The 12,567-nt window shown below is 38.4% G+C and overlaps 1 protein-coding gene across 2 annotated transcripts in view; it reads left to right on the top strand.

Annotated features, from left to right (window-relative positions):
• Positions 1-12,567, top strand: part of METTL8 (methyltransferase 8, tRNA N3-cytidine) — a 147,530-nt gene that overhangs the window by 84,987 nt on the left and 49,976 nt on the right. The window lies entirely within an intron of this gene.

The raw sequence follows: 12,567 nt of genomic DNA, 5'->3' as shown, positions 1-12,567 counted from the left end.
AATCAGCTGTGGATGTAGCCGATGTGATCATGACTTAATTCTATGAAATATCCTCATAGCAAAAGACAGGCCAGCACTTGCCCAACCACACAAACAGGTACCACTACTTGGCCAAGTTGACACATTAATCTGACCATGATAGGGGAATTAAATTTTAATCTGTAATATAAAGTGACACAGCAAAAAAAAATACCATGTTGGGGGTAGAAACTAATACAAAGCTATTGGTCCAGTTGAGGCAGCATACCATGTGACTGTGGTGACAAGGATTCAAGGTCAATCATTCCTCTAAAGTTGGGGCTAGCACAGACAATCACCACTATGAAAAGCTAGCAGCAGAAGCTAGCAGCTCTGCAACCTTAGAGAGAGGAGGCAATGTTCACAGGCAGATTGTCCAAGTACTTCTCCAATACATGCCAGATCAGGAAAGAGTGTAACAAGAGTGACTTGTAATGGAATCCCCAGGAACTGGACTGTAAGCTTAAATGCCCTTTATCCAAGCTCAGGGACAGAGCCAAAAAAAGTGCCCTTGCTGAACTGCAGATGGCAATCAACTTGGGGATAAGAAGACTTCAAAGACCATGAGCTTTTGTCCTGTATTATTGTTATAGTTTCTTTCCTGAATTATAGTTATTCCACAGAGATAGCTGGTAAGACATTTAGTCTTTGACACCTTTTAGAAGAGCAAAGGCTCATCTTTATCTGATTCTTTCCTTTAAATTCCAGAGCCCTTGGACTTTTGGGTTTGTTTTCTACCATATCATATCATAATGCATGAGTTTAATGATCCTTCATAACCCTAGGAAGATGGGACACAGCTTTAGGAGAAGCATACCCAGAGAAGTGCCCAAGGATGGAAGCTGGCCAAAGCAGAAGATGGCCCTCTTTCCCCAGGGCAAAGGAGAAAGGCCTGGCTCCTGCTCTGCAGAAGCAATCACTTGAAGTCACCAAGTGATTCAGGACATACTGACACTCTGCAAGAAAGGAGGGCAAGTGAAAAATGTAGGCCAGAACAGCTTACTAGATGGGATCATGACATGGTATCACTACCATCTGCTGAGATTTGAGAGAGGCCCAATAAATAATGTCCCTATTTTTGCTCCCCAAGTTGTAAACCAACTGAGAAAGACAAATGTATCAACAGGATGGCGCTCAGAATGTCAGCCTAATTACTGATAAAGCTGATACTGGAGAAAATGAGTTAAGGTACATGGAAACAGTTGGCTTCCTAATACTGAACCCTAGAGTCAGAACCTACAGCTGGACGACTGCGGGACTCTACTCAGTGGGGGCCTGTACCTGTTGAGCCTGTTACAGAGCAGCTGACTCCCAATAGAAAGAGTAAAGAAGGGCTGTGTATCTCCCCCCTACATAGGACGTGACATCCAGGGATGTGCCTGGCCCTGGCACCATGGGATTGACAACGCCTTCCTGACCAAAAGGGGGGAATGAAATGCAACAAAATAAAGTATCAGTGGCTGAGAGTTCAAATAGAGTTGAAAGGCTACTCTGGAAGCTACTTTTACACACTAGCTTTAGCAAGATATTACTAATTACCATAATTTGCCATACCCCAACCAAAACCATTCTTGTCAACCCTAAAGAGCACCTAGGGCTTTATCTGAGATTCTACAGAAGTTTTATATACTATAGGATTACTTTCCAGAAGCCTACAACCTCCAGAGGGTTCCTAGGCTAGATAAATCCTGAAACCCAGAGGGACCAGCTCTCCAAGAACATCAGCTAGTTCCATCCTCCTATCCCACTTATTGACACCCCTTTCCAACATGAAAAAGATAGAATGGGCATAGCCCAAATACCCATGAAGATTGGAAGAAAGATCATAGGAGAATGTGGAGTTATAACAGAGAAGATAAAATTTAACAAATGAATATGACTGCTGAATCATTAGATTGATGTTTCTTTCAGTTTCCAGTGTCTTGGAACAGCTAGAAAGAAAATCCTAAAGTTGAGGAACTGTAACCCATACCAAACTCTGAAATAGGTTCTATAACTACTTGTTACAATGTACTTTGAAATTTATTGCTTATATATATATATATATATATGTTGTATCAAACAATTTTAAAAATGTTAAAAAAAAAAAAAAGAGTTGAGTTAAACATACCTAATTCATCTTCCAAATTTATTAATTAGATAAATCACTCCACCTCTTCCAGGAATGAGGAGGAAAGAACTAAAAAGGCAGAAAAGTCATATACCAATTACTATCCCTCCCCATGGAAGAAAGCAACCAGAGTGGTAATTACCTAAAATCTTCAATGATTACTGAGTATTGCTTACCCCCATATACTGAGACTGGAGCAGTGTGGACTCTACTTTGTCCCTTTGTCACTTGGTGAATAGTCTGAACAGAAAGATATGCTTAGTCATTCTTCTTCAGCATTTACCTATTACCCTGTGGGAGCTTTTCTGGGTCTTTGAGCGTTTTCCTTCATGAGGGATGAAATCTGCAATATGGACTGACATATATACATGGTTGGGATATGAAAACTGCAAACAAAATGAACTTTCCAAGTTATACCCAGTAACTTGTTCTGGGAACCCTACCACACTTAGCTCTTTACTACTAGACTGCTAAGTACATGGCCAGAAGATCTAGCAGCATTGCCTACTGCCATTTCTAAATTGAATTGCAACATGAATAGGTGCTTCTAGACCAGTGTTTCTCAAACTGCCTGAGATAAAGGATTAGTTGTTGCTTTTTGTTTTTTAGATTTCCAGTCTGTCAAAGACCAATACTTTTGTAAAAACACAATGAAAACTAATTCCTGGGGGAAAAAAACCCCAAAGATATACTACTACATTTCCTGTCATTTTGCTTCTTGGTCACTATCCTCCCCTATCGTGTCTCCCCACTCTCACCCAGCTGGTCAGTGTGTCCCAGGGACATGTCAGGCACTGTTGGGAATGAAGGGATGAACAAGCAAAAGTAAGTGATACAAAATACAAGTCCGAGATTTCTTATTAGGTTCAACATTATAAAATTACTTAGTTTCTGTACTTACCTTCTCACACAGACTTGTAATAAAACTATTCACAGACTAGCACCTGTCTTCAGGCCTCATTTTGAGTTGCTCTGCTTTAGAAGACAGGGATCAGACTGAAAACTGACAGTGTGGTATTTGCTTTGCTTCACCTCCTGAACTCTGTTGTCCCTTCTCAGCTGGGAGTGTACAAGGCCAGAACCTGTTCTCAGAACCGGGAAGATGCTTAGTCCAGGTGTTCAAATGCTTTTCCTTCTTATCCTTTTCCTACAAATGGCTGTGTTCTCATCAGGGTGCTGGTGGTTATTGTTCTATTTGTTCACTTTTTAAAATTTTGGCTCTTTTGTGAATTTGATTAGGTGCAAAAGAGTTTCTATATTAACTTAAAATGGAAAAGAAATAGTCCTGTTCTTTTGTTGAAGTCAAAAATTGTGCATGCGTGCATGTGTGTGAGTGTGTATTTTCACTGAACATATATTTTAAATGCTGGGCTGATGCCAAACAAAAGGAACATGGAGAACTTGGGAAAAGGCCAAAGACAGATAAAGAATTATCAATAATTTCTTTATAAGGACCATGATGAGAGGATGAAGAAAATGCATTTTCCCTGGAAGAAGAGCATGCTAGAAGATAAAACTGATAGTTCCCGGGTAGAAACAGGTATAAAAGGGGTCTCAGAGAAGAAATATGGGACGCATGTGCATTTAAATCCGAGCTTCACTAATTTTCTTTTCTATGTATTAATTTATTAATTTTTAAAATTAATTTTATTAATTGGTGTTCAAATGTCCGTTTGTGTCCTTGCCCTCATGTCCTCTGAATAGATACCTAGCAATGGTATTGCTGGATCATATGGCAATTCTATACTTAGCTTCCTGAGGAACTGCCAAACTGCCTTCCACAGTGGTTGTACCATTTGACATTCCCACCAACAGTGGATAAGTGTGCCTCTTTCTCCACATCCTTTCCAGCAATTGTCATTTTCTGTTTTATTGATAATGGCCATTCTGGTGGGTGTGAGATGATATCTCATTGTGGCTTTGATTTGCATTTCCGTAATAGCCAGGGAAGTTGAGCATCTTTTCATGTGCCTTTGGTTATTTGTGTTTCCTCTTCTGAGAAGGGTCTGTTCATGTCTTTTGTCCATTTTGTAATTGGGTAATTTATCTTTTTGTTGTTGAGTTGAATAATCTCTTTATATATTCTGGATACTAGACCTTTATCTGATATATCATTTCCAAATATTATCTCCCATTGTGTAGGCTATCTTTTTACTTTCTTGACAAAGTTCTTTGATGCGCAAAAGTGTTTAATTTTGAGGAGTTCCCATTTCTTTCTTTCTTTCTTCAATGTTTGTGCTTTGGGTGTAAGGTCTAGGAAACTGCCTCCTATTATAAGATTTATAAGATAATTTCCTACATTTTTGTCTAACAGTTTTGTGGTCTTAGAACTAATGTTTAGGGCTTTGATCGATTTTGAGTTAATTTTTGTATAGGGTGTGAAATATGGATCCTGTTTCATTCTTTTGCATATGGATATCCAGGACTGTTCTATCCCAGGTGAGTTGTTTGACTGCCTTATCAAAGATCAATTGTTCATAGATGAGAGGGTCTATATCTGAACACTCTATTCCATTCCATTGGTCAGTATATCTATCTTTATTCCAGTACCATGCTGTTTTGACCATTATAGCTTCATAATACACCTTAAAGTCAGGTAGAGTGAGACCTCCAACTTCATTTTTCTTTCTCAAGATACTTTTAGCTATTCGGGGCACCCTGCCCTTCCAGATAAATTTGGTTATTGGTTTTATATTTCTGAAAAGTAAGTTTTTGGGATTTTAATTGGTATTGCACTGAATCTGTAAATCAATTTAGGTAGAATTGACATCTTAACTATATTTAGTCTTCCAATCCGTGAGCACAGTATGTTCTTCCATTTATTTAGGTCTTCTGTGATTCCTTTTAACAATTTCTTGTAGTTTTCTTTGTATATATCTTTTGTTTCTTTAGTTAATTTTATTCTTCAGATTGTTCATTACTAGTGTATAGAAACACTACAGATTTTTGAGTGTTGATCTTGTAACCTGCCACTTTGCTGTACTCATTTATTAGCTTTAGTAGTTTTGCTGTGGATTTTTCGGGGTTTTCAACATAAAGTATCATATCAATTGCAAACAGTGAGAGTTTTACTTGTTCCTTTCCAATTTTAGTGCCTTCTATTTCTTTTTCTTGTCTAATTGCTCTGGCTAGAACTTCCAACACAATGTTGAATAGCAGTGGTGATAGTGGATATCCTTGCCTTGTTCCTGATCTTAGGGGGAAAGTTTTCCATTTTTCCCCATTGAGGATGATGTTAGCGTTGGGTTTTTCATATATTCCCTTTATCATTTTAAGGAAGTTCCATTCTATTCGTACCCTTTGAAGTGTTTTCAATAGGAAAGGATGTTAAATTTTGTCAAATGCCTTTTCTGCATCAATCGAGATTATCATGTGGTTTTTCTGCTTTAATTTGTTGATAAGGTGTATTACGTTAATTGATTTTCTTATGTTGAAACATCCTTGCATATCTGGGATAAATCCTACTTGGTCATGGTGTATAATTCTTTTAATGTGCTGCTGGATTCGATTTGCTAGAATTTTGTTGAGGCTTTTTGCATCTATATTTATTAGAGTGATTGGTCTCTAGTTTTCTTTTTTTGTGGTATCTTTGTCTGGCTTTGGTATGAGGGTGATGTTGGCTTTGTAGAATGAGTTAGGTAACTTTCTCTCCTCTTCAATTTTTTTGAAGAGTTTGAGTGGGATTGGTACTAATTCTTTCTGGAATGTTTGGTAGAATTCAGATGTGAAGCCATCTGGTCTTGGACTTTTCGTTTTGGGGAGCTTCTTAATGATTGATTCAATTTATTTACTTGTGATTGGTTTGTTGAGGTCATCCATTTCTTCTCAAGTCAATGTTGGTTGTTTATGCCTTTCTAGGAAGTTGTTCTTTTCATCTACATTGTCGTATTTATTGGCATAAAGTTGTTCATAGTATCCTCTCATTACTTCTTTTGTTTCTGTGGGGTCAGTGGTTATGTCTCCTCTTCCATTTGTGGTTTTATTTATTTGCATCCTCTCTCTTCTTCTTTTTGTCAATCTCACTAAGGGTCCATCAATCTTACTGATTTTCTCATAGAACCAACTTCTGGTTTTGTTGATTTTCTCAAATTTTTCATGCTCTCATTTTCATTTATTTCTGCTCTAATCTTCATTATTTCTTTCCTTTGCTTGCTTTGGGGTTAGTTTGCTGTTCTTTTTCTAGTTCTTTCCAAGTGGCCAATTAATTCCTTGATTTTTACCCTTTCTTCTTTTTTGATATAGGCGTTTAGGGCAAAAAAAATTCCCTCTTAGCACTGCCTTTGCTGCATCCCATAAATTTTGATATGTTGTGTTTTCATTTTCATTTTTCTCGAGATATTTACTGATTTCTCTTGTAATTTCTCCCTTGACCCACTGGTTGTTTAAGAGTGTATTGTTGAGTCTCCATATATTTGTGAATTTTCTGTCACTCTGCCTATTGCTGATTTTCAACTTCATTCCTTTATGATCTGAGAAGATGTTTTGTATGATTTCAATCTTTTTCAATTTATTGAGACTTGCTTTGTGACCCAGCATATGGTCTATCCTTGAGAATGATCCATGAGCACTTGAGAAAAAGGTATATCCTGCTGTTGTGGGGTGTAAGGTTCTATAAATGTCTGTTAAGTCTAGCTCATTTATTGTAGCATTCAAATTCTCTGTTTCTTTATTGATCCTCTGCATAGATGTTCTGTCCATTGATGAGAGTGGTGAATTGAAAGTCTCCAACTATTATGGTAGATGTGTCTATTTCTCTTTTCAGTGTTTTCATTGTTCGCCTCATGTATTTTGGAGCATTCTGGCTCGGTGCATTAATATTTATGATTGTTGTGTCTTCTTGTTGAATTGTTCCTTTTATTAATACATAGTGCCTTCTTTGTCTCTTTTAACTGTTTTACATTTTAAGTCTAATTTGTTGGATATTAGTATAGCTACTCCTGCTCTTTTCTGATTGTTATTTACATGAAATATCTTTTCCCAACCTTTCACTTTCAACCCATGTTTATCCTTGGGTCTAAGATATTTTTCCTGTAGATAGCATATAAATGTGTCCTGTTTTTTAATCCATTCTGCTAGTCTATGTCTTTTGATTGTGGAGTGTGGTAGTTAGATTCAGTTGTCAACTTGGCCAGGTGAAGATGCCTAGATCTATTGCTGTGGACATGAGCCAATGGGGTGTGAACCTCATCTGTTGCTGATTACATCTGCAGTTGGCTAGTGTTGGAGAAGCTATAAAATATCACTAACATGGCTGCCGTGGCTGATGCAAGGCAACACAAAATGGCTGACCTGAACTCTGCCCTCCGCCCTAGCAACAATGGTGACCAATCCCAGAAATCTGCCCTCTGGCCTAGCAACAACGACCATCAATCCCAGCCTGACACATGTCCCTGCATGTTTCGCAGCCTATATAAGCCTGTGCACTTCCTGAATAAAACAGACGCCTTCCATTTTCCCCTAAGGGTTGTCTCCTGAGTCATGTGCTGTATGCTTTGTGTCTGTGTGACTGACTCAGTACGGCCACTTACCCCCAGCCATCAGCTAACCAGCCACCAGCTAACCCACAGGCTAGGAGGCATGCCTGCTGCAATTAATGATGTTTGATTTAATTGGCTGATGCTTAAATGAGAGAATTCAACATAGCACAGCCCAAGCAGCTCAGCATACCTCATTTCAGCACTCACAGCTTAGCCTAGGCCATTAGAGATGCAGAATGAAATCACACCGGGGAAAGTTGTCGGAACCCAAGGCCTGGAGAGAAGGCCAGCAGAGACCATCCTGTGCCTTCCCACATAAGAAAGAACCTCACTTGAAGGTTAGCTGCCTTTCCTGTAAAGAACTAATGAAATAAGTCCCCTTTTATTAAATGGCAATCCATCTCTGGTGTGTTACATTCCAGCAACTAGCAAACTAGAACAGGGAGTTTAATCCATTAACATTTAGTGCTATTACTGTACTGGTAGTACTTCTACCATTTTGCCTTTTGAATTTGATATGTCATGTCTAATTTTTTTTCTTTTTACCTTTACTGATAGTCTTCATTTCTACACTCTTGTCCACACCTCTCTCTCCTGTCTTTTTGTATCTGCCTCTAGTGCTCCCTTTAGTATTTCTTGCAGAGCTGGTCTCTTGGTCACAAATTCTCTCAGTGATTTTTTTGTCTGAAAATGTTTTAATTTCTCCCTCATTTTTGAAGGACAATTTTGCTGGATATAGAATTCTTGGTTGGCATTTTTTTTCTCTTTTAGCAATTTAAATATATCATCCCACTCTCTTCTCGTCTCTGTGGTTTCTACTGAGAATCTATGCATAGTCTTATTGGACTTCCCTTGTATGTGATGGATTGCTTTTCTCTTGCTGCTTTCAAGATTCTCTCTTTCTCTTTGATATCTGACATTCTGATCAATAAGTATCTGGGAGTACGTCTATTTGGATCTATTGTATTTGGGGTATGCTGCACCTCCTGGATCTGTAATTTCAAGTCTTTCATAAGAGTTGGCAAATTTTCAGTGATAATTTCCTCCATTAGTTTTTCTCCTCCTTTTTCCTTCTCTTCTCCTTCTGGGACACCCACAAAACATATATTCATGTTATCATTCAATTCCCTGAGTCCTTGCTCATATTGTTCCATTCTTTTCCCTATATTTTCTTTTGCTTGTTGGATTTCAGATGTTCTATCCTCCAGTTCGCTAATCCTATCTTCTGCCTCTTGAAATCTGACATTGTAGGTTCCATTGTGTTTTTCATCTCTTCTACTGTACCTTTCATTCCCATAAGTTCTGTGATTTGTTTTTTCAAACTTTTGATTTCTTCTTTTTGTTAATTCCTTGCCTTCTTTATATGCTCCCTTAATTCATTGATTTGATTTTTGGTGAGGGTTTCCATGTCTGTTCGAACATTCTGAATTAATTGTTTCAATTCCAGTATCTCATTTGAATTGTTGGCTTGTTCCTTTGACTGGGTCATATCTTCAATTTTCCTAGTGTGAGTCATTATTTTTTGCTGGCATATAGGCATTTAATTACCTTAATTAGTTTATTCTGGAGATTGTTTTCACTTTTTTTTACCTAGGATTTTCTTGCAGGATGACTTTGTTGTCTATCTGTTCTTTGACATTCAGTTCAGCTTATTCTGGACCACTAGCTTAGGTTTTGTTTAACAGAGCAGAATTTTTCAGTTCTTGTTTTCTTGTTTCTTGCCCTGACTATATGGTGCCCTTCCCCACCCCCCACCCTTAGGAGGGTCTACTTAGGTATTATAGACCCCAGCCAGGTTTTCTCAGACCAAACTGGCCTCCTGTCAGGAGGAAAGAGTCACCTGTGCCACTTTCTCCTGAGGGTGAAACCCAGTAGTTTGAAAGACTTTCCTATGAAGTCTCTGGACTCTGTGTTTTTCCTATCCTGCCCAGTATGTGGCCCTTTTCTTCCTGCAGGTCTCCCCAGCATAAGGTGATGTGGTACCTTTAACTTCAGCAGACTCTCCCTGCTGGGGGCGTGGTGGAGACAGAGGAGAGGTTGTAGCCTGGTTTTAATTGCTTCAATTTTCCAAACCCTGGGGTGTGAATTCCTTGAGTGAGGGGATCCACCTGTGTTGGGGCCCACCCCTCTGCTAGGGAAGGCACAGGCTCCAGACAAGCTCTCAAACAAGCTTGTTTCTGCCTATGCCTGAGGCAGTTGCAGCCTGAGAAGCCCTGCTGCTGTATCCAAAGGCAGTTAAGCCTTTGTAGAAACACAGCCACAAAAAAAAATAGAGAAAAATCCATCTCAGAGCAGGACCCCCATTCCACGGTGTTGCCAATCAAGAGCATAAGTTGGTATGTTGCTTTGTGTACCTTCAGCTCCTATGTGTCCCTCCTTTCCTTCAGGGCCCAGACCCTTTCAAGCATTATGTGCTATCTAATCCAAAAAACCTCTATTTCTTTTTTTCTTTATTCTTTTCCCATCAGCCCTGCCCCTCTCAGCGCTGGGGCAAAAATCAGCAACCTCTGCTTTGATGAGGTTCAGCTACACTGGGGGCTTATTTTCAGTAGTCGGAATTTGCAAGTTAATTCCACAATTGGAGCTTAGTTGCACTCAGCCCCTGCTGCTAGTAAAGTCCCTTTCCTTTCCCCTCTGGGAAGCAGCCTGTGGGGGAGGGGCACTGGCCTCCGTGGCTGGGGTACTCACAGTTCTGGGGGGACTCACAGCTGGTCCAACTGGTCTAGACTGGGGTATGCTGTATGTCTGGTCACTGACATGGCCCCAGCAGTTGTTCTGTACTGTTCCTGGCTATTTAGTAGCTGTTCTGGAGGATGAACTAAATCCCACATCTCGCTAAGCTGCCATCTTGGCACTCTCCAAGCTTCACTATTGATGTGTGGCTTTAAGCAAGACACAATAACTCTGAGCTTTAGTGTCCTCAACTATAAAATGGAGATAATAATGCTTACCTGCAGGTTGTTGCAAGGATTAAATGTGCATGAAGTGCCAGGCACAATGCCTAGAAACAACTAGTACCTAATAAGTGGTAGTTAATGGCATTATATTTATATATAGTTTTACAAAAGATGGTTATCAAGCCTTCATCTCTTTTGAAGAGAGAAGAAGAAATGAACTTTTCCTTCAGTATATATAATTTAAATTAGTCATATGAAACTGTTCCTGACTATGAAAAGTTGTTGGTTTATTTCAGGAAGTCATGACTATTCACATGTTCAGTCAAGTTCAACAAATATTTATTAAGTATCCACTGTATACCAGAAACTTTGCCAGATACCAAGAATACAAAAATGAATAAGACTTAGCCCTGTTCTTCAGATACTTACAGTTTAGAATGCATGCCCATTTGTTTGAGATGTGTTTAATCTCTTGGCTCCAGCTTGCCACCATCTTTGAATATCACAGTCTATCCAATTCTATCATAACAATGGGCATCCTTATTTTTGAGACCCTTTTCAAAGGCCCTCTAAGAACAAACCTAGTTGTGTGCTACACAGCAAAGGCCAAATAAGGCATGTGAAACAGATCCTCAAAGTCTCAAGGTAAAGTCTCTGTACCACCTACCTCTGGCATCCAAGGTTGCTTTTTTTTTAAAATTTTTATTCTGGTTTTATATATATATATATATATATATATATATATACATAACAAATTTCCCCATTATAGCCATTCTTACATGTACAAATCAATGGTTAATTATATTTACAATGTTGTGCAACCATCACCAACAACCCCCATTACCAGAAGTTTTTCATAACCCGAAACAGAAACTCTGTACCCACTAAGCAATATCTTTTTATTCTCCTCTTACCCCAGCCCCTGGTAACATCTAATCTATCTTCTGTCTCTGTGAATTTGGAGTTTGTTTATTCTAGATATCTCATATAAATCATGCAATATTTGTCCTTTTGTGTCTGACATTTCACTTAGCATGCTTTTAAGTTCCATCCATTTTGTAGCATGTATATACCACATTTTTGTTTGTACATTCCTCTGTTGATGAACACTTAGGTTGTTTTCACCTTTTGGCTATTATGAATATACTTGAACATGAGTATACATCTCTTTGAGTCCCTGCTTTCAGTTCTTTTGGTACGTACCTAGGAGTAGAATTGCCAGGTCATATGGTAATTCTATGTTTAACTTTTTGAGGAACCACCAAACTGTTTCTACTATAATTTTATCATTTTAAATTTCCATCAATAATGTACAAAAGTTCCAATTTCTCTGCATCCTCACCAACACTTGTTATTTTCTGTTTTTAAAATAATAACCATTCTAGTGAGTGTGAAGTGGTATCTCCTTGTGGTTTTGATTTGCATTTCCTTAATATTTAATGATGTTGAGTATCTTTTTGTGTTTTTATGGGTCACTTATATATCTTCTTTGAAGAAATGTCTGTTCAAGTTGTTTGTTCATTTTTAGATTGTGTTTTTTGTCTTTTTGTTGTTGAATTGTAGGAGTTCTTTATATATCCTGGATATCAAATCTTTATTAGATACACATTTACAACCATTTCCCTCCATTCTTTAGGTTTTCTTTTTACTTTCTTGATAATATCCTTTGATGCCCCAAAGTCTTACATCTTGATAAAGTCCAATTTATCTATCTTTTCTTTTATTGCTGGTGCTTTCAATGCTGTAGCTAAGAAATCATTGACAAATCCAAGGTCACAAAGATTTTCCACTGTTTTCTTTTAAGAGTTTTATGGTTTTAGCTCTTATATTTAGGTCCTTGAACCATTTTGGGGTTCTAATGGTTGCATTTAATAATGCTGCTTATACCTTTATGCAGATTATCTCCTGCCACAGCAGTTGGGGCTTCCACTCACAATACCTCTCAGCACCACAATCTAGACAAATGGTCACAGATGAAAAGTAGATCAAGGGCATCTTACAAAGCTCCACTTCATGCACCATTTATCTGAAGTGGTCATTCAAGCAAGGAAACTGATCTGATTCA

The sequence above is a fragment of the Tamandua tetradactyla genome, chromosome 3 (genome assembly GCF_023851605.1).
Source record: "Tamandua tetradactyla isolate mTamTet1 chromosome 3, mTamTet1.pri, whole genome shotgun sequence".
Lineage (NCBI taxonomy): Eukaryota > Metazoa > Chordata > Mammalia > Pilosa > Myrmecophagidae > Tamandua > Tamandua tetradactyla.
Note: the sequence above shows the minus strand (reverse complement) of the source record. Positions and strands in the feature narration are given on the sequence as shown.